General features: G+C 43.1%; 1 long non-coding RNA gene across 3 annotated transcripts in view; it reads left to right on the top strand.

Moving 5' to 3' along the window:
- The first annotated feature begins 11,963 nt into the window (after positions 1 to 11,963).
- The window catches only part of LOC144494092 (uncharacterized), a 34,709-nt gene continuing 25,261 nt past the window's right edge, over positions 11,964 to 21,411 (top strand). For 2 of the 3 annotated variants that reach the window (XR_013497820.1, XR_013497818.1), the window contains exons 1-2: positions 11,964 to 12,260; positions 19,782 to 20,124. This is a non-coding gene — a long non-coding RNA (uncharacterized LOC144494092). The remainder of the gene's footprint in view (positions 12,261 to 19,781; positions 20,125 to 21,411) is intronic. The other variant, XR_013497819.1, reaches the window with a different exon arrangement.

Here is a 21,411-nt window from a genome sequence, read left to right as displayed (position 1 = left end):
ATAGTGAAGTAATGCTCCAGATTTACTAGATATCATGTAATTTCTTAAACCTTTCAATATGATTGGATTCTGTATCACCTACTTTCAAGAATAAAGATATTACCTCATGGTCCTCTGACACCGGGATTAGCTTTTGGTTCCTCCTTTACTCAGAGGATGTGGATGTCACTGGTTAGGTCAGCCTTTATTACCCATTTCTATTCGCCCTTCAGAAAGTAGTGATGAGCTAACTCCTTAAATATAACTGAGGTGCTTGCTAGGCTATTTTAGGGGGTGGCTAATAGTCAATCATATTGTGTGGATTTGGAGTTGAATATAGACCAGACCAGATTAGGGTAACAGATTTCCTTCTCTAAAGGATATTAATGACCAGTTGGGTTTTTACAAAAATCTGCTAGTTTCATGGTCACCATTAATGATATCAATTTTTCATTTCAGGTTTGTTTAATTGTGTAGTGTGATTTGAACCCATGTCAGCAGATCATTATTCCAAGCCTATTGTATTTACTAGTCTCTTAGCATAACCAGTATATTAACGTACATGTGGCTCAATGGTTAGCACTGCTGACTCACAGCGCCAGGGACCCGGGTTTGATTCCCAGCTTGGGTCACTGTTTGTGCGGACTCTGCACGTTCTCCCCGTGTCTAGCGTGGGTTTCCCCCGGGTGCTCCGGTTTCCTCTCACAGTTCGAAAGACATGCTGGTTAGGTGCATTGGCCATACTAAATATTCCCTCAGTGTACCCAAACAAGCACCGGAGTGTGGCGGCTAGGGGATTTTCACAGTAACTTCATTGCAGTGCGAATATAAGCCTACTTGTGACACTAATAAATAAACTTTAAATTTAAATCTATTGATTTTATCAGTATACTGGTAATTGCATTTGCTTTGTTGAGTACAGGCTCCTCCGTGACTTGCTATGTTAATCCTCTTCCTAAAGCCTTAAGACTTTCCCACTTCTCTTTTAACCTCTCACTAAATTTGTGGTCAGCATAACTCCTTCCATGTTCAACTTCCACTTTTTTGACCATACCATGACATGGAGTTTTTGCATATGTTATAAATGCCACATAAATAAGGCAGTGTTCATTGAGTTACATTGTGTCTCCTCATGTAATTCGATCCAGTCAGTGATTGTCAAGCTGGAGCCAGGCAGTGCAGTATTAAAGTTAGTATGCCTACAGTGCAGAAGCAAGCCATTCGGCCCATCAACCCTGCACTGACTCTCCGACAGAGCATCCCACCCAGACCCTATCCACGTAACCCCACGTATTTACTCCGCTAATCCCTCTAACCTACACATCTTGGGACACTAAGAGGCAATTTAGCATAGCCAATCAACCTAACCTGCACATCTTTGGATTGTGGGAGGAAACTGGAACACCCGAAGGAAACCCACGCAGACATGGAGAGAACGTGCAAACTCCACACAAACAGTTTTCTGTTACATTCCTGCGTGCAGACAATGCATAATATTAACACTCCCCAAAGAATAGAGAATGCACATCACTTAATTCCAACAATGCATGTTTAGTCCTTAGTTCAGACAATGCACAATGCTAACACTCCTTGGAGCAAATAATGCATAGTACTGACACTTCCACAGTCAGACTATACATAGTAGTAACCTTCCCAAGGTCAGATAACACAAAGCGTCGATACTTCTGAGCTACCTTTCCCTAAAGCATGACTAATCTGTATATCACCTGGTTCCCATTTAAGATTCCACTTTAGATATATCTTTAATTAAATTATTTACTGTAATGTTCAATTGTTCTTTCATCTGTATTTGATTATGCTAGCCTGGTAACTGATCCTTGTACACTTGCTTGATTGCTCAAGTCTGTGGGTGGAGCTTGTGAGTTGAGCACTGATACCACACAGGGATTGTTATGGAAAGGATCTGGGTTCTGAGCTGTGAATATGCGTCCAAACTCCTATGAGTTCTGAGATGTTTCAAAGTTCTGTAAATAAACTGGATGTGGAACTATTTGCCCCCATTGCTCTGAGATAAATAAGATAGTAAGAGTTTTAACAACACCAGGTTAAAGTCCAACAGGTCTATTTGGTAGCAAATGCCATTAGCTTTCGGAGCGCTGCTCCTTCGTCAGATGGAGTGGATATCTGCTCTCAAACAGGGCATACAGAGACACAAAATCACATTACAGAATACTGATTCGAATGCGAATCTCTACAACCAACCAGGTCTTAAAGATACAGACAATGTGAGTGGAGGGAGTATTAAGCACAGGTTAAAGAGATGTGTATTGTCTCCAGACAGGACAGCCAGTGAGATTCTGCAAGTCCAGGTGGCAAGCTTTGGGGGTTACTGATAGTGTGACATAAACCCAAGAGCGTATCAGGTAGACAACCCAGCCTTCAGGAGAACAGTGACCACGACACCATACAACCCTGCCACAGCAACCTCTGCAAGACGTGCCGGATCATCGACATGGATGCCATCATGTCATGTGAGAACACCATCTACCAGGTACACAGTACCTACTCTTGCAACTCGGCCAACGTTGTCTACCTGATATGCTGCAGGAAAGGATGTCCTGAGGCATGGTACATTGGGGAAACCATGCAGATGCTTCGGGTAAGCGTTCTCCAAGGCGACCTTCATGACACACGACAGCGCAGAGTCGCTGAGCAGAAACTGATAGCCAAGTTCCGCACACATGAGGACGGCCTAAACCGGGATCTTGGGTTTATGTCACACTATCAGTAACCCCCACAGCTTGCCTCCTGGACTTGCAGAATCTCACTGGCTGTCCTGTCTGGAGACAATACACATCTCTTTAACCTGTGCTTAATGCTCCCTCCACTCACATTGTCTGTATCTTTAAGACCTGGTTGGCTGTAGAGATTCGCATTCTAATCAGTATTCTGTAACTTGATTTTGTGTGTCTGTATGCCCTGTTTGAGAGTAGATATCCACTCCATCTGACGAAGGAGCAGCGCTCCGAAAGCTAATGGCATTTGCTACCAAATAAACCTGTTGGACTTTAACCTGGTGTTGTTAAAACTCTTACTGTGTTTACCCCAGTCCAATGCCAGCATCTCCACATCATAAATAAGATGTACAGCAAACTATTGAATATATTATATTTACTAATGTGAAGTACAAATGACATGCCAGGATGACCAATTGCTTCCTAAAAGGTATAGCTTTTGAATATTTAATATGGTGATATTTGATAGGCCAGCTAAACAGTATTTTTTTCAATGATGAAATACCACACAAATGCTAAAGTAAAATATTGTGGATGATAGAAATCTGGAATAGAAAGAAAAATGCTTGAAACGTTCAGCAGGCCAGGCAATGTTGGCGGAGCGAAAAACAGAGTTAATGTTTCAGGTCAATAATTTTTCTTAAGCAAGTCCTGAAACAATTTCTTTCTTTATTCTTTCATGGGATATGAGTTTATTCTTATTTATGTGGGCTTTGCTGGCTAAGTCAACATTTGTTTCCCATCCCTAACTGCCATAGAACCATAGAAAGGTTACAGCACAGAAGAAGGCCATTCAGCCCATCCTGTCCATGCCAGCCCTTGAACTGAGTTGCTTGCGAGGCCATTTTGGAGGATCGTTAAAAGTCAACCAGATTGTTGTGGGTCTGAGGTCAAATGTAGGCTGAACAGCCAATTTCTTGCCTAAAGGACATTGTTGAACCAGAAAACTGTTCCCATCTGTGGTCTTAATCCTTTTAAAATGCTAAATGCAAGGTGTACATGTCATCAGCAAGGCACTTTCAATCACGATGCTGAAGACCTGAGGTGGTGATCCAGCTGGATAGATCTGAATTTGCCTGATTCCTTTGCTATCTATGCAGACATAGCCAGAAAATCACCTGCAGTAGCTTCTCTTTGGCTGCTGCTCTGTTACCTCTCCCCCCTCCCAAGATCTAGGCTTGGCCTCCTTCTGTTTCTCATCTACATCCTACCCCTTGGCGGCAGCATTCAAAAACATAACAATAATGTGCACATGTGGGGGATCAGTTAGCTTATTTGGTTAGATGGCTAGAATGTGATGTGGAATGATACCAATGGGCACAGGTTCAAAATGGTAGTTCATGATTGCCTGCCTCCTTGTCTTGCTCCACGTTTGCACAGTGTTGCCTCTCAAGCCATATATAACCACTTGTCTCTCTCTAATGGAGAGAGATGGGCGTGTTATTTTGTGAACTATGGCTAATTATCTACTTTCCACATGTGAGCTCACAACATTCAGTTTTACCTCATCACCACCTCTCTCGACCCCTCCACTGCTTGTCTGTCATCCAGTACTGGATGAGAAGAAATTTCCTTCAACTAACTATTGGGAAGAGCAAGTCATTTTTTTTGGCACCTGCCACAAACTCTGTTCCCCACTCTTCCCCCTGGCAAATATCTGATGCTTACTGTTCACAACCATGGCATTATGCTGGACTCCAAGATAAGTTTCTGAGCACATATCTCTGCCATCACCAAGACCAACAATTTCCATGTCCATAATATTGCCCAAATCTATCCCTGCCTCGGTTACTGAAATCTTCATCACTGCCTCTGTTGCCTCTCGAGTTGTGTATTCTAGCATACCCCTAGCCAGCCTCCCATGTTCAAGCCTTTGGAATTTTGCGGTCACCCAAAATTCTGCTGCTCATGCCCTTACACATACTGAATCTGGTTCATTCATCGCTCCTGTGCATATTAACCTGATCAACAATGCTTAAAGTTTCACTCTTGATTTTAAATCTTTCTATGGCCTGCACCCCCCCCCCCCCCCCCCCCACCTCCCGCACCATCTCTGTAATCTACTCCAACAAGATATTGGCATTCAGGTAATTCTGCCCTCTTGAGCATCTCTGATTTTAGCTACTCCACTTTTGGCTGCAGTGCATTCAGGTGCCAACACCAATGCACTAGAAACTGCCCCAAAGCTATTTGCTTCTCTACCTCTCTTTCTTTCTTCAAGATGCTCCTAATACCTATCTCCCTGGTCAAACTGTGGGTTTTTTCTGATAACACTCCTGTGAAGCACCTTAGCTTAGAGTCACTAGCTGGTGCTTTGTTGAGTAGGATTATCTACTCAGTCTTGCTGTTGGGCTCTACTGTGACTGAGGATGGGAATGTTCTTGTAGAGCATGATGTTCCTATTAATCGTGTTCATTGCTCTTCTCAAACTGAAGTGATAGAGCCAGAGAAATTTGCTTGGATTTTTTCATTATAGGACTACTTAGCTCTGTCTACAATCTGCTATGTTTTATGTTTAGTGTACAAGTAGCCTGTGTTGTAGTTTTATTAGATTAGTTCCTCATTCTAAATTATGGAATGTTTTCCTTTTGGTACACCTTCCTTCATTCTGTATATTGATCTTGTGATTTGTTAGCAATCAGGAATGAAAGAGGTTTAAAAAGTTTATTTATTAGTGTCACAAGTAGGCATTAACACTGCAATGAAGTTACTGTGAAGATCTCCTAGTCGCCATACTCTGGCACCTGTTTGGTTATACTGAGGAAGAATTTAGCGTGGCCAATGCACCTAAGCAACACGTCTTTCGGACTGTGGGAGGAAACTGGAGCACCTGGAGGAAACTCACACAGACACGGGGAGAACGTGCAGACTCTGCACAGACAGTGACCCAAGCCAGGAATTGAACCAGCGTCCCTGGTGCTGTGAGGCAGCAGTGCTAACCACTGTGCCACCATGCTGCCCAAATCTCGCGATTACAAATTGTAGTAATGTTGCTGCTACTGATGGGAAACAGTTGCTTTCTGGTCTGCAGCTTTAGGCTTAGATCTATGTAGCCTGTTCCTTTAGCATTGTTATTGTGCCACACAGATTGAAGAAAGTTCTCATGGTTGTCTGGATATTTAGAGTACCAATTGGATCACTCTGCTCCTGTCTTCAGGGTGCAAAAACAGATGCAAGGGATTTAATTTAAGGGACAACTCCCTGCACAAATTTATTTTTGGAAACATGTCAGGCACCATAATGGATCAGGTGCTGGAGCAACGTTTCTGGGGAACATGTACAATGGGTAAAAGACCCCGGATATCCTAAAATGCCTTCAGCATTCCCAGTGTTACATGCGGCCTAACTGACTCCTTAAAAGGGCCCCATAAAAATTGTATATTTTTAAAGTAGTTTTGGGAGGAGTTGCACTATCTGTCCCAGCTATACACCAATTGTTGATTATTGCCTCCTCCTGGTTGCCTCCTTGACTTGCTTCAGGTCCTCAGCTGGTGTATGGATGGCCAATTTTCCTGTCCGACCACAACGAGGGAGCTTCTTCTAGGGCCACAACAACCAGTAGCAAACAAATGAGGTCAACAGAATACTTTAGCCTCTTTGGGTGTATGCAAGGGGGTTCAAGGGGAGTTCGGCTTCTACATCATTGTCATCACCAGAACCATGGTCACTTGTATCAGTGCTAATGTGGACAGATGTGTCTTCGACAGGAACCGTGGTGAGGACAAAGTCAAGTAAGTGTTACCTTCATGTTGATTCCTCATCACCTGATGCAGTCTCTTTTAGCAACTATGTTCTTCAGGTATCAGCTAAAATATTGTTGAACCTCAAAAATAGAAGCAAAAACATTGTGCTTTAAGAAAGAAACCAGGCAACTTGGTCTTCTTTCAGCAGGCTTAGTTCTACAACAAGAATCATTAGAAACTGACCAGGCGATGAATTGTTTTTGATCCACATTCTTAAGCAAAAATATGTATTCTACATTTGCTCTCACTGCTGTGATATTGTGTGTGTACCATTGTAATGTAAATGTGCCCGGCAGAGCAAGGGTTAACATGGGACTGAAGAATGACTCGCTCACAATATGATGTATAAAGTCACATGATGATAGACTCAGAGAGAACATTCTGGAAGCAGCAGAACCATACTTGATCCCAGTAACCTGGGATCTGTAAACACTTAAAGACTAATAATAAAAGGTTCATGTTTAAATTTACAAATCTCACCATTGAGACATCTAAAGAACCCACAAGGTACTTAAAATAAGACATACAGTAATGTGAAAAAGTATCTGAATTAGAGAACATCACCACGCTCATGTATGCTTCAAATACTGACTCCCCAACATTTATAGACATGTTGCTTTTACTTCCCTTCTCCCATATGTATCTTTTGCCATGGCATTGAGAGGAAATTTTAATTGGACTTGGCTCTTGAACGGCAGAAGATCCTGTGAAATTCTGTGGCTACAATAATTGCCTCAGCTCGTTAACCTCAGACAATTCGAATATTTCTGAGGATCAAACTCGCAGAAAAATGCTCCTGAATAGATTAAGAACTTAATTTTCCTGATGCAGCTCTGTACAGGTGTAGGATCATGGAATATTCATGGAAGGCTCCAAACAGCATTCTTACCAGCAAGTAGATGTTCTCCAGTGTTCCCCAAGGGAAAACTAGCTGATGCTGTAGCAGCACCACTGCAGCAGCCCCTGAACAGAGTGAGGCCATGTAAAACAGGGCAACTGAACCTTGACGAATGGGTCAACAGAGTGACTCATGGTCTCTGCCAAGATCACGGTTTTCGCCTGGTAGTAGGAAATAGCAAGAAGTCTCAAATAAGTCCACTCCCTCCACTTTCCAATGTGGGCCTATTTCTGCCATTCAGGCCAAACTCATGCTTTATCCAAATGCAAGTAAAATACTGTGGACGCTGGAAACCTGAAATAAAAACTGAGTGCTCCTTCGTCAAAGATATTTGACTCAATACGTTAACTCTCTTTCTCTTGCTGCAGTTGCTGCCAGACTGGTGGAATATTTCTTGCACTTTATGTTTTTATTTCATGCGTTACCTGATGGGACCAAGACCCATGGAAGCAGATGTGGACATCACAATTTTGATTTGATTTATTATTGTCACATGTATTAGCATATAGTGAAAAGTATTATTTCTTGCGTGCTATACATTAGGGTGAGCATGGGGCGGGGCAGTTGATTAGTGATAGGACCTGGAGTGCCCTGTCCTGTGGGTGAGGTTGGCACAGGACAAGGAGACCATGGAGACGGGATGGAGGCAACGTCCTTTGACAGCCCCAGTGTGAATTGAGGTTAGGCCCCATCACTTTATTTCTTCCCATTTTCCACAACTACTCCTCCCAAGTTCAGGCAGGTAGCAGAAAAAAATTCAGTCTTTTATCTGAAAATCACAGCAATTGGTGCAAATATGCTGAAGGATAAAGCCTATCGAACTCACCCGAACAGCAGAAATTGCCCATCTGTCGGGTCAGAATTGATAATCTGAATAGATATATTATCTTTGGAGGCAATACAGAAGAGGGTGATCCCTGGTTTGGAGGACTGCCATATGAGGAAAGAGTGGATGGATTGGGCCTGTACTCCTTGAAGTTCAGAAGAATGAGAAGTAATATGGTTGAAACTTTTAGGGGGTTAGACATGGTAAGTATTGGGATATTGTTTCCACTCATGGGAGAGTGTAGGACCAGAGGGCATGCTCATTTAAGCTGGATTTGAGGAAGAATTTCTTCTCTCAAAAAGTTGTGAATCTTTGGAATACTTTGTCCCAGGAGGCTGTGGAGGCTGAGCCAAATTTTCAAGGCTGAGATTATTAGGTTTTTAATCAGTTGGGGAAATAAGGGTTGTGGAGAGAAGATAGGAAAGTGGACTTAGCATGATCTTATTAAATGGTGGAATAGGCTCGAAGGGCTGAATGGCCCACTCCTGTTCCTATTTCCCTTGGCGTTCGCACTTCTACCATTGAGTGGTAACAGAATGTTGCCATCAAGATATTCTGCTTAACACACATATGATAATGTGGTATATGAACTTCAGTGCCAATGTGATGCCAGGTATGTAGGCTATACGTCCCAAAGACTGGTGGATTGTATGAAACAGCATGTCCCTTCCGCTGTTCACAACAGGCAAACCAGTCCATGCTTGAAAAACTCAAAACTGTGTCCTACTGTAAGTGCGATTCCATGATTGGACAACACTTGCTAAATAATCCTCAGTGTGCTAAGAATTACACTGGCAACTGATTTAGGATTGTCAGTCGACTGGCAGCGTAAGAATCCCAACGCGTGTATTGACCAGTGAAGGTAAGCTTGCGGTAGTGGAAAAGCCCATCGCAGACTTCTCAACTAGGACATCATGGTGGAGATTTCCAGTTCTCTTGCCAGTCAGAAATGGGGTGACAGTACTCCAATGATTGCGAGGCAGAACTTTGAGCCCCATTCCAGCAGTCACTGTGGCCATCACTATTTTCTCAGAGTGGGTAGTTGCCTGAAGGAAGCACATGGCTAATTTAAGTATTTGAATCTGGTTCCTATGATATAAATAGGAGCCCAGTGCAAATTTAGGATTCAACTGTGTGGAGCCCCTGTGTCGCACCACTTTGTGTCAGCCAGCAGTCCAGCTGAAGAGGAAGCCACCTGTAAATAAGTATTTCATTTGGATGTGCTGTGCTGGATTGTCACCCGAACTGGACGGAGGGAAAATCATCACCAATGCGTCTCACACATTGCCTCGCAAATCTTTTCAAAAGTGGACTGAAGCAATTAGTCATATGGTAATACAGAACTTGAGTATTGCTGAAAAAAGACATTTTATCAAAGCTTTTCATCTTGCACTCATCAGGACAATCACAAGAATACCCTCGGCATTGATATTCTTGCGATTGTCCTGATGAGTGCAAGATGAAAAGCTTCAACAAAATGCTCTTTTTCAGCAAAACAAAAACAATTGCCAATTTGAGGCGGGATACAAATGGGTAAATTGCTTTATTTAACAGCAAAGAGCATGCAAAGACAAAAACAACTCCATTCACTCAACTGTCGCAAATCGTTCCAAACCATTGGAAAAATAATAATTCATGCAGTCTGTGCCTTTTTTTGCTGGATTGCTCATTTATTCTGGTGTTGCCTTTCTCGTAACAGGAAACTTCTAAGTGTAAATATTGACTCTGCATTCTTCTTGTCAGCTGTGGGCCTAATTCTGGTTGATGTATTACCAAGATTTGATCACATGACATTTGATCATGTGATATTTGAACATGTGAGATTTACTCACTGTGTGTTTACCTCACTTGTGTGTCTCTGTTTCAGGCCAGATAGTTTAGTCGATATGTTTTACAGAATGTAAATGTTTCCGAGAATCAAAGCAAATATGGGTAAACAATCCTGAGCTTTTGCTGGCTTTTTTTGTCCAACGAGCAGGACTTTTCCAAATTCTTTTACGTGTTTCTCCCACATTTTTCTAATTTTCCCCATTATCCCATTACATTCCCAGTGTTTAATTTCTCACCATTGCTGCTTGGATAATGAGCTGAACAGTGCAAGAACGCTCGTGGTCAGCCAACCCACCCCATAGTGGGTATCACTCCCACTTCTGCACTCGGTTCCGAATTTAGGTTCCAGAGTGGAAGATTCCAGCCAACCTTAAAGGTTGTGACCTCTCATCGTGTTCATCAGACAGTTGAGCAAGTATTTCACTTGCTAGCGCCACAACTAGACACAGACTAGTTCTACAATCTTACCAGCCGTTCACTGCAGTGGGAAAATCCCGCCAGTGTGAACGGTGATAAGATTCTACCTGTCAGCTCACTGTAAAATTACTGCAGCTGTAGTCTAAAGACCTCAACACCCCACTCTCCACTGTCAGGACAGCCATTGACTGTATCAGCAATTGAGCATTTTGACAATGGGTTACCACACTGTCAGACTATCATGTTTTTTTGTTATAGAACGGCAAAGATTGTAAACAGGTAAATTAAAAGAATTTCCTGGTTCTTTGTGGCATAGAGAATGGATTACGGTTGTCTATTAAAGCATTAAATTGGACAGGACTGAAACCATTCAGTCATTTTTGCAGTTTCACAATAAGATCAGAAAATCCTTTTCCACAAACCAAGCAGGAATGACTTAAGTGGAAGTACATAACATTCTGTTTCATCAGAAAGTCAAAACATGACTTACAGGGGCACTATGGCAAACCATGTTACTATTTAAGGTGCTAACACAAATTCCTTGCTGCAATTGTCCTTGTAGAGGCCATAATATGGTAGCAAATATAGCCTCCTCGGACAGGGTCCCAGATAAAGTGAATAGAAAGCTATGGAGTCTCTTTTGCCATCTCAAGCTCAGACTCAGAAAATCCTGCCCTCTTCTCTTCCAAGCCCTCCCCGGACGCCTCATTGTCTGCAGGTGGGACTAACCCATGGTACCTCTGAGCATAGGAAACTTGCTGCTACACCTGGGAAACCACCAAGATGGTGATTGGAGTCCATGCTTTTGCCCTTTCCTCTGTCAAAAAGCCCAATGTAAATCAAATCCAGAAAGGAAATTTGAAATAAGGGAAAGCAGAACCACAGGTCCATGGTAAAGCAATTGGAGAACTCTCAATAAGACATGATACAAATCAGAAATGAACTAAACTGTCAAAAGGAGGAGAAAACCTCTTCTAATACACTGGAAATAAAATTTCTGAGCAGGTGGGTGATAACATTGGAATTCCTAAAGGTAAATTTGGAGTGAAAATTATGGGCTGCCCATATGCAATTACCTGAAATATGCTCCAGGAATGCCAAGTGTGAAATTTATCCTCAAAACTTTAATAACTGCTCAATGCTGCAATTGCTTCAATTAGTAACATAGAATTGACACTAATTTTCAACCCCACTGAGTTAACAGTGAATCTACAAAGCCTCCCTGTCCCTTACAGTTCAAAACCATAGGCCTTCACAAAACAGGCCTTTAGTCAAATATCCGGTATCCAAAACCCTCTGGGCCAATTGCACTTGACATATCAGATAGCTTCAGCTACCTTATAAAGGCCTAGACCTGCTTACATTGCAATGACTGCAGCTCAGTTAGCCATTGCCATCTGTGATTCTGCTTAGAGGAAAGGGTTTGCAAGGTAAACAGTGTTGACAAACAACTGGGCTTTCTGTGCTAAAGATTGGGTGCAGTTGACAAAGTTCATGCCAGTTCAGATCATACCAGCTCAGGTCATGTCAGTTCAGGTTGGAAACTTCCTGTGCCGAAGGTTGTGGGCGATTGGCAAGGTTTGTGCTGGCTCAGGTGGTGTCAGCTCAGGTCAGAAACTCCCCACTAAAGGTTGATGAGGTTCAAGAAGTGCTGTTTTTGGATGTGTTTGGTTTTCGGATTTATGGACTCAACCAGTATTTTGTCAATCTCACGTTCTTCAAACACACCCACAAGGAGGACCAAGCACTGGACTCACTTGTCTCAGCCAAGGAGATTCAAGCAATGATAAAGAGCTTTCAATGTGAGAACAGTGAGTACCCAGCCAAGATCTTACAGAACAAGTGTTCTGAGTGATCACCCACAGCATTAGAAACACATCCCAGGAACTGTCTAGAGAGAGAAATGATGTGGAGATGCCGGCGTTGGACTGGGGTAAACACAGTAAGAAGTTTAACAACACCAGGTTAAAGTCCAACAGGTTTATTTGGTAGCAAAAGCTCCTCGTGTGTGGCTTTTGCTACCAAATAAACCTGTTGGACTTTAACCTGGTGTTGTTAAACTTCTTAGAGAGAGAAAGCCAGAGACTGAAGCTTCCAGGTTGTTGTTGTTGTTGTTTGGGGGGGGGGGGGGCGGTGAGTGCTAGGGGTGCAGTGGTGAATACCAGGTTTCTCCCAGAAAAATTCCAAACAGCGCAGTCGGGAAGCCGAACAATGGTTTCTGTTTAGAACTAGTTCTTGTTTACTGTGCCAGGAACAAATCTGTTTACGTTGCTGTTTCCCTTTCGCTTTCCTTTGGCTTGCTTTGTTAACTCTTCAATTGTCTCTGTTGTATGTGAAATGTTTCCTCTTAACAGAAGCAAAATAGAGGAAATTATTAGTAATTGGTAAATGGTCCTAAGGGCACAAATTCAATCAATAATTACAGCCAGTGAGGAGGTTCCATAAGAACAAAGGGAGTTCTGGACGTGCGTACTGCAAGCTATTTATATATTAATGCACAGGGACCTGTTTTTTGAAGACAAAAACACATTATGCCTGTTTTGGCTAAACAAAATGAGTGATAGCCATTCGTTGGTTAAGTCCTCAGGGCAATGCCTTCTCCAATCAGAGTCAAGCTGCGTGGTTTGAATTTTCAAACAATGTTTGGCAGTTAACTGTCAGCCACCATTTACTTGTGCATTTTCCATGGCAACGCCTCTACCAATCTGAGTCCACTTGCTAACCAATCAGCGCTCTCTACTCATACAGTACAAATCATCATAGAATCATAGAATCCCTACAGTACAGAAAGAGGCCATTCGGCCCATCGAGTCTGCACCAACCACAATCCCACCCAGGCCCTACCCCACCCACTAATCCCTCTAACCTACACATCTCAGGACACTAAGGGGCAATTTTAGCATGGCCAATCAACCTAACCCGCACATCTTTGGACTGTGGGAGGAAACCGGAGCACCCGGAGGAAACCCACGCAGACACGAGGAGAATGTGCAAACTCCACACAGACAGTGACCCAAGCCGGGAATCGAACCCAGGTCCCATGGATCTGTGAAGCAGCAGTGCTAACCACTGTGCTACCGTGGGGGAGGCAGTGGCATAGTGATATTGTCGCTGGACAAGTAATCCAGAGACCCAGGCTAATGCTCTGGGGACCCAGGTTTGAAGCATAGAGTCATAGAGTCATAGAGGTTTACAGCATGGAAACAGGCCCTTCGGCCCAACATATCCATGCCGCCCTTTTTTTTAAACCCCTAAGCTAATTCCAATTGCCCGCATTTGTTCCATATCTTTCTATACCCATCTTATCCATGTAACTATTTAAATGCTTTTTAAAGGACAAAATTGTACCCGCCTCTACTACCACCTCTGGCAGCTTGTTCCAGACATTCATCACCTTCTGTGTGAAGAAATTGCCCCTTTGGACACTTTTGTATCTCTCCCCTCTCACCTTAAACCTATGCCCTCTAGTTTTAGACTCCCCTACCTTTGGGAAAAGATATTGACTATCTACCTTATCTATGCCCCTCATTATTTTATAGACCTCTATGACGTCACCCCTCAGCCTCCTACGCTCCATAGAAAAAAGTCCCAGTCTATCCAACCTCTCCTTATAACTCAAACCATCAAGTCCCAGTAGCATCCTCGTAAATCTTTTCTGCACTCTTTCTAGTATAATAATATCCTTTCTATAATAGGGTGACCAGAACTGCACACAGTATTCCAAGTGTGGCCTTACCAATGTCTTGTACAACTTCAACAAGACGTCCCAACTTCTGTGTTCAATGTTCTGACCGATGAAACCAAGCATGCCGAATGCCTTCTTCACCACTCTGTCCACCTGTGACTCCACTTTCAAGGAGCTATGACCATGTACCCCTAGATCTCTTTGTTCTGTAACTCTCCTCAACGTCCTACCATTAACTGGGGGGTAGGTACAGAGGAGATGTCAGGGGTAAGTTTTTCACTCAGAGGGTGGTGGGTGAGTGGAATCGGCTGACGTCGGTGGTGGTGGAGGCAAACTCGTTGGGGTCTTTTAAGAGACTTCTGGATGAGTACATGGGATTTAATGGGATTGAGGGCTATAGATAGGCCTAGAGGTAGGGATATGATCAGCGCAACTTGTGGGCCGAAGGGCCTGTTTGTGCTGTGGCTTTCTATGTTCTATGTTCTATGATAAGTCCTGCCCTGGTTCAATCTACCAAAATGCATCACCTCACATTTGTCTAAATTAAACTCCATCTGCCATTTGTCAGCCCACTGGCCCAATTGATCAAGATCCCGTTGCAATTCGATAACTTTCTTCACTGTCCACTATGCCACCAATCTTGGTGTTGTCTGCAAACTTATGCCTCCTATATTCTCATCCAAATCATTAATATAAATGACAAATAACAATGGACCCAGCACTGATCCCTGAGGCACACCGCTGGTCACAGGCCTCCAGTTTGAAAAAACAACCCTCTACAACCCTCTGGCTTCTGTCAAGAAGCCAATTTTGTATCCATTTAGATACCTCACCCTGGATCCCGTAAGATTTAACCTTATGCAACAACCTACCATGTGGTACCTTGTCAAAGGCCTTGCTAAAGTCCATGTAAACAACATCAACTGCACTGCCCTCATCTATCTTCTTGTTTACCCCTTCAAAAAACTCAATCAAATTTGTGAGACATGACGGCATTACGGATGATTTGATCCAACCTGTTGAGCGTGTTTTGTGAAGCCCACCATGGCAGCTGGTGAAATTTGAATTCAATAAAGATCTGGAATTTAAAAAGTCGAATGATGACCATGAAACCATGGAAGATGATCAGAAAAACCCATCTAGTTCTCTAATGTCCTTTAGGGAAAGCAATCTGCTGTCCTTACTAGGTTGGGCTTCCATGTAACCCCAGAGCCACAGCAATGTGGTTGACTCTTAAATGTCTTAAGGATTAAGCAATAAATGATGGCCCAGCCAGCAATGCCCACATCCCATAAACGAACAAAAATTTCACCTGACATTGGTATTCTTGCGATTGTCCTGATGAGTGCAAGATGAAAAGCTTCGATGAAATGTCTTTTGTTAACAATATTAAAACGTGTTCAACCAAAAGAATAGTTAACTGTTCACGCATTGGGTTTATGATAAAAGAACTGTTGCTGTGTGCCCAATAAAGAAAACATTATTTTTCCATTCTTGAATTGTAGTTTAGATGGGTTTGAATAGCTGAAGTCAGATATCAGGATTATTTTAGGATTCCCATGAAGAAATTGACTTTTCAGCAGGTCATGACACTGGTTAGTTGTGATTTTTGTAACGGGGCTCAATTTTGATATTGGTGTGTTTTTGAGAGAAATGGGTCAGGCTGAGAGTCTTTTTAAAAAATGTTGGCCCAAAGTTCTTAAAGGCAAAGATGACACAGCCTTTGGCTGCAGCTGTTGCATCTTTCAGTGTTTTTACAGACTGCCCAGGTCTTCTGTGTCTGAGTGGGTGGCATGGTGACACAGTGGTTAGCACTGCTGCCTCACAACGCTAGGGATCCGGGATCGATTCCCAGCTTGGGTCACTATCTGTGTGGAATCTGCATGTTCTCCCCGTGTCCATGTGTGTTTCCTCCGGGTGCTCAAGTTTCCTCCCACAGTCTAAAAGATGTGCTGGTTAGGTGCATTGGTCATGCAAAATTCTCCCTCAGTGTATACGAACAGGTGTCGGAGTGTGGCGACTAGGGGATTTTCACAGCAAGTTCAATGCAGTGTTAATGTAGGCCTACTTGTGACAATGATAAATAAACTTAAAAAATAACTCAATATTTTCATCCAGTTTCAGTCACATGACCAACACTGCTGTTGTCCAGCTGGAATGAATTAGCCCGAAGCCATTGATATACGATGAAGATTTCTTACTCAGGATAAATTGTTTTTTGCCCAGACCCTCATTGTTAGGGTTCCCACTTTGAGACTTGTGTTTGGGAAAATCACAAAACGTGTGAATTCCACAGAGAGTATTTGTTCTGATATTTCTATTCCAGTGTGAAGCCCCCACCCACCCGTCCACCTAGGATGAAACAATTAGGTACTTTCTGGAAGCTTCAGAAAGTCTGTGTTCAAGTTGCAATGCTCACCTGACCACTGGCTGCTATCTCAAGAGTTCATCAGTATCCATTTTAAGTAAAAGAAAGTTCCAGAAACCGCTATATAAGCACCAAGCCATATGAATATGGCATAATATTTACATAAGTTCTCATTGGGGTTCTAGAGTTGTTCTGATGCATGAACTGGTAAATTGTATTCAGCATTCCTTCATAAAGGGATCATCCCCCAAGACACCTTACTCTGCTGTGTTGCCCTTAAAGGAACAATCGGCGTGGGTGGAACCTTTTAAACGATGGTACAGAGGTTAGCACTGCTGCCTCACAGCGCCAGGGACCCGGGTTTGATTCTGGTTCGGGTCACTGTCTGTGTGGAGTCTGCACGTTCTCCCCATGTCTGCGTGGGTTTCTTCCAGGTGCTCCGGTTTCCTACCACAGTCCGAAAGACGTGCTGGTTAGGTGCATTGGCCATGCTAAATTCTCCCTCAGTGTATCCGAACAGGCACTGGAGTGTGGCGACTAGGGGATTTTCACAGTAACTTCATTATAGTGTTAAGTCTACCTGTGACATGAGTGATAAATAAACTTTAAAACTAATGGACCTTCTTAAGGTGGCTGTGTTAAGTAGAAAATTAGACTCCCTCGCTAGCAGTATGTCTTTGGTGGTATGCCCTGCTTCTATTGCCTGTCCTTTCTCTCTGCTGAGGTTTGAGAGTTGCCTGATTTATATTAAAAGCACATTTACATAGAGACATAGAAAATAACAGCAGGAGGAGGCCATTCGGCCCTTCAAGCCTGTTCCGCCATTCATTATGATCGTGACTGATCATCCAAATCAATGGATGGGATTTTCCGGCAGCGCTCACCCCCCCCAAAGCTGGAAAATCCCACCCGAGGTCAACGGACATTTGCATGGTCCGTGTATACTATACTTCTTATACACCTATGACTGTACGGCCAAATTCCCCTCCAATTCGACTTTCAAGTTTGCTGACGACGCCACCATAGTGGGTCGGATCTCAAACAATGACAAGAGAGAGGACAGGAATGAGATAGTCTCTGGTGAACTGGTGCAGCAACAATAATCTCTCCCTCAATGTCAACAAAATGAAGGAGTTTGTCATCCGACTTCAGGAAGTGTAGTAGAGGGCATGCCCCTGTCTACATCAATGGGGACGAAGTAGAAAGGGTCGAGAGCTTCAAGCTTTTAGGTATCCAGATCACCAACAACCTGTCCTGGTCCCCCCCATGCCGACACTATGGTTACGAAAGCCCACCAACGCCTCTACTTTCACAAAAGACAAAGGAAAGTTGGCATGTCAGCTACGACTCTCACCAACTTTTACAGATGCACCATAAAAAGCATTCTTTCTGGCCGTATCACTGCTTGGTATGGCTCCTGCTCTGCCCAAGACCGCAAGGCACTACAAAAGGTCGTGAATGTAGCCCAATCCATCACGCAAACCAGCCTCCCATCCATTGACTCTGTCTATACTTCCCGCTGCCTCGGCAACGCAACCAGGATAATTAAGGACCCCACGCACCCTGGACGTTCTCTCTTCCACCTTCTTCCTTCGGGAAAAAGATACAAAAGTCTGAGGTCACATACCAACCGACTCAAGAACAGCTTTTTCCCTGCTACTGTCAGAGTTTTGAATGGACTTACCTTGCATTAAGTTGATCTTTCTCTACACCCTATCTATGACTGTAACACTACATTCTGCACTCTCATTCCCTTCTCTATGAATAGTATATTTTGTCTGTATAGCGCACATGAAACAATACTTTTCACTGTATGTTAATACATGTGACAATAATAAATCAAATCAAATGAAATCAAATCCTGCCTGCTACTATTCCTGTGGTGTGTGGGACGGGAAAATTCCACCCAATATATTTATGAATATATTCGTAAGGGCTTAAGCACTCCTGATCACACTGTTTTCACACCAAGCCTTGTCAAACGAGCTGACATGATATCTTTGATGGCAATAGCTTTTGACGTGTGTGTTGTATCCCTCGATTGTAAATGCGTTTCACAGGTTATTTCCGTAATTACACAGCGAATGAACAGTTATATTGGTTTGATGCATTTCATGAAGGAAGAGTGCACATGCGTCGAAAGCTTCCTACAATTTGTCTCAGTACAGAATGGAAGTGCAGAGTGCAAGTATTACTTTATCTGCTGTTACCGTACTCTTACAGGTTTTCAAATAAAGAGATTAGGTCAAATACACAGCTCTTTCAAAACACAGAATTCAAGGACAAAATTTGATGGAGACACCAAAATTTCAGGCCAGACCTTGATCAGCTGGGGTTCTGCACAATTCACAAAACAACATGTAACTCTCATCCAACATTTCAGCTGCTCACCCACTTATAGGTTGACAGCAGATTTGAGAGTGTTAAAAGTTTTCCAAAGTTCCAGCAGTGAGCCCGTTAGACCAAACACAGGCCCAATGGCATATACATATGCAGGAAGCAGGCGTGGTTGGCATCTGATGTTGCCCATAGGCCATGCTTTGAAGTCAGTAAACATGGGGCAGAAAAAAAAGCTCTTACAGTTTTCTTAAACCCTCAGCCCAAATGGCCTGTTGTTCTCCCCTTCATAACAACATGGCGTCCCCCGGTATTCCTCTTCTTATACTGGGTACCTTTGTTGAGCTAATTCAGACATGGGTTCCTGTCCCCAATGACCCGGGGATACAAGATGGCAAATAGGCAATGTTCTCATTAAGCTGTGGTGGTGCGCGCCCACACAGCAGCATGGGAGGTAAGCAGCAGGCCTTGTTCTGTGCACAGCTGCACCAAATAAACTATAAAGATACCTCAGAATGAAAAAACTGGATCACACAACAACTGAATGTTACAGGAAACATTGGTCATGGAATGGCCAAAGTGACAGATTGAACTTCTGCCCTTTTAACTCCAGCAATGCAACTGCTCCATTGGAATTTGATTGCACGGTTCCATTTTTCATAAAATTACAGTGTTATTTCCATACGCGTATACCAACAACTTGGCAGCCCTTCGTTATGACTATTAATTTGCAAGTAGACTGTTTCTAGCATGTTTTATATGGTAATTAAAGAACGTGGCTGTGCTTAGTGTTGTAGTCAGCATTTTTCATATATCAGTCCAAACACATGCTGGAACATAATTTGAAACAAATGAAGGAACCTAAAAAGGAGAATTAGTGCAGTGAATTAAAAGGATTCTTCACAATGACAAATATATTTCAAACTTCTTCTCCCTACATAGATGAATTGATTAAAAACAGATTTCAACGTCATTGGATATTGGAGAGATTATCTCGTATCTCCGAGAAGTTGTTTGAAGCCTCGCCTTCTACTTTACCTCATTTGTGGAACCATTGTTATTCCATCTGTCTCCCCTCCCTAGTGCCCAGAGCACTGCCTGCTTCCTATATTGCCGCTGCTCTGACTAAACAAAAGGATGCCTCATGCGGGGCCAAAACAACTTCACAGCAAAATACCAAACTGTGTGCTGGCAATTTTTCGGAAACTTTTCGGGCAGCTTCTGTTACTGGAACAAAAAGGAACAACCCACTCAGAAAATTCCACGTCGGCCCCACACTCATGCAGTAAGTGAGACCATGCAAACAATTATTCTGGTGATTTTCATTAAGGATCCTTTAAATGTTTTCAATAAACTATTTCATTTCTCACAATACGGCCGGAATTTTACCGCCTTGCCAGCCACGGGAATCAGAGCGGGCGAGGGTGGACTTGTGGCAAGGTCCATTGACCTTGGATGAGATTTTACAGTTTTGTGATGAGTGAGGCTGGAAAAACCCGCAGTACATGTATTTGTGTCACTGTCTCTTTCTTTGTACACCTCTGGTTTCATGTCTAACTGGTTTAGCGTTAGGTTAACCTCTTCTAGGCGATGAACATCAACATCAGCCAGTGCCAATCCAAGGTAGTCTCAAGGATTTTTGTTTCACTTCCCACACTCAATGGTACATAAGGCAGACTTTCATCTGTTCCTAGAGTGATTTTTTTCCTGGAACAATTTGCTAGCCACTTATAGCTTGAGGAGGCACACCACATTAAGTGTAGCTGACCATTAGTCTCTCCTGTTGTTACCATGTTGGAAGGATTTACAGGAAGGACACAATTGCTCTGGAGAGTGTGCAGAGGAGGTTCACAAGAATGTTGTCAGGACTGGAAAAGTGTAACTAAGAGGAGAGATTGGAGAGGTGGGGGTTTTTCCTTGGAAAAAAGAAGGCTGAGGAGTAACTTGATTGAGGTGTACAAAATTATGAGGGGAAGGGATACAGTGGACAGGATAAAATTGTTTCCCTTGATGGAGAATTCTAGAACCGGGAGACATAGATTCAAGATAAGTGGCAGAAGGTGTAGAGGGGCATGAGGAAGGACTTATTTTACGCAAAGACCACAAGACATAGGAGCAAAATTAGGCCACTCGGCCCATCGAGTCTGCTCCGCCATTCAATCATGGCTGATATTTTTCTCATCTCCATTCTCCTGCCTTTTCTCCATAACCCCTGATCCCCTTATTAATCAAGAACCTATCTATCTTTGCCTTAAAGACACTCAATGATCTGGCCTCCACAGCCTTCTGCGGCAAAGAGTTCCACAGATTCACCACTCTCTGGCTGAAGAAATTCCTCCTCATCTCTGTTTTAAAGGATCATCCCTTTAGCCTGAGGTTGTACCCTGTGGTTCTAGTTTTTCCTACTAGCGGAAACATTCTCTGCACGTCCACTCCATCCAGGCCTCGCAGTATCCTGTAAGTTGCAATAAGATCTCCCCTCATCCTTCTAAACTCCAACGAGTACAGACCCAGAGTCCTCAACCGTTCCTCATACGACAAGCTCTTCATTCCAGGGATCATTCTTGTGAAC

This window comes from Mustelus asterias, chromosome 5 (assembly GCF_964213995.1).
Source record: "Mustelus asterias chromosome 5, sMusAst1.hap1.1, whole genome shotgun sequence".
NCBI classification, from domain to species: Eukaryota; Metazoa; Chordata; class Chondrichthyes; order Carcharhiniformes; family Triakidae; genus Mustelus; species Mustelus asterias.
Note: the sequence above shows the minus strand (reverse complement) of the source record. Positions and strands in the feature narration are given on the sequence as shown.